This window comes from Octopus bimaculoides, chromosome 18 (genome assembly GCF_001194135.2).
Source record: "Octopus bimaculoides isolate UCB-OBI-ISO-001 chromosome 18, ASM119413v2, whole genome shotgun sequence".
Lineage (NCBI taxonomy): Eukaryota > Metazoa > Mollusca > Cephalopoda > Octopoda > Octopodidae > Octopus > Octopus bimaculoides.
In genome coordinates, this window is record NC_068998.1 from 3775048 (window position 1) to 3776623 (window position 1576).

Sequence of the window (1576 nt, forward strand, 5' to 3'; positions counted from 1 at the left end):
AAGACTCAATAGGAGTAGCAAAAACCTCTTACATAACTTTCAATAATCATAAGGAACGTATAAAGATGCAAATACGTTCCTTGAAGGATGATAGCTTATACTGAAAATTATTGATTTTGTGGTTCCAGAAAACAGAATACACATTCGTATGTAACTCAGTAATTTGATGAAGCAATTCCCCCTTGAACCTTCTTAAATTCATGCAAGGGGTTTAAATTTAAGCGAGTGGAAAAAGGGCCAATTAATTCATTAAAGATAGCACTGTAGTCGAGATTACTATAGAGCTGTGATATTCCTTGATTCATCAGAAAGGATTGTTTAATCTCTGTCAAATCACGGAACATAGGCTTAAAAGAGGGAAATATTAGTCGGTGTATTTCTAGATATACTATGCCTTCAAATGTAAAGAAGTGATGCCCATGTTTAGAGTTCATTTGTTCAAAGGCCTTCAACAAAGAAAATGAAGGAAATATTTGTTAATGCATTCCTAGATATACTGTGCCGCCAATAATAAAGACAGAATAGTCACAGAGAACCTTTGCTCATGCGTCTGCCAGGTTTAACACAATATGCTCAATAGGCTTGCACCTTGGGCAAGTGTCTTCTACCATAGCCTCGGGCCGACCAAAGCCTTGTGACTGGATTTGGTAGACGGAAACTGAAAGAAGCCCGTCGTGTGTGTGTGTGTGTGTGTGTGTGTGTGTGTGTGTGTGTGTGTGTGTGTGTGTGTGTGTGTGTGTGTGTGTGTGTGTGTGATCCTCGAAATTTCCATTTAATAAAAGCAACAAAATAGATCTTTGTATAAAGACTCAATTGGATACGTTCGAGATATATCTAGGGTTAATCGTAGGATACCAAAGAAACCGTAGAATGCCAAAAGACTATGGAAAACGAACTCCAAAAGCTGAAGATATTTAATAGATATATTTCCATATATTAAAATGGGGGTGTTTAACTGTTTGTCAGGAATTTGTTACTTTAATGTATGAACCTTTTGAATTATCGGGAAATGAACTTTGAAACGTAGAAATAAGGTTTTCGAAGAGTAATAACAAAAATCCAAATGTTAACGATCTATTAACTGAAAAACCATGGATTCGTACTCTGCTTTTCTGTTCTGCAATGCAACAATGGTATGGTCCAATTTAGCTCTTTAATTATTTCTAATCATCACGCTAGAATTGACGACGTAAAATTTACCAATATAAGAAATAAAAGAGCTGTGTAGCCCATGAGTATTTCGTTGATATACTATAGGCCAAGACTAAATCAAATCCTGTCTTAAGGATCAGTTCTGTTTAGATAAGTGGTTCCAAGACCCTAAACCTATCCTAGGTTTACTACCTAAGCAAAACGGCCTTAAGTGGGGCTTTTGTATTCAAAGGACTTTCGAAACTAAAGGATCCATTCTATGAATAGGCCCATTGTATTACTGGCTAATCGAGATTATGAGTTGCAAAAGTATGTGATTAAAAATTTTGGATCGTTATATTCTTGAAAATGCGCATTCAACGATTTACACGGAAGTATTTTGAATACACTTTCTGAATGTGTGTGTGTGTGTGTGTGTGTGTGT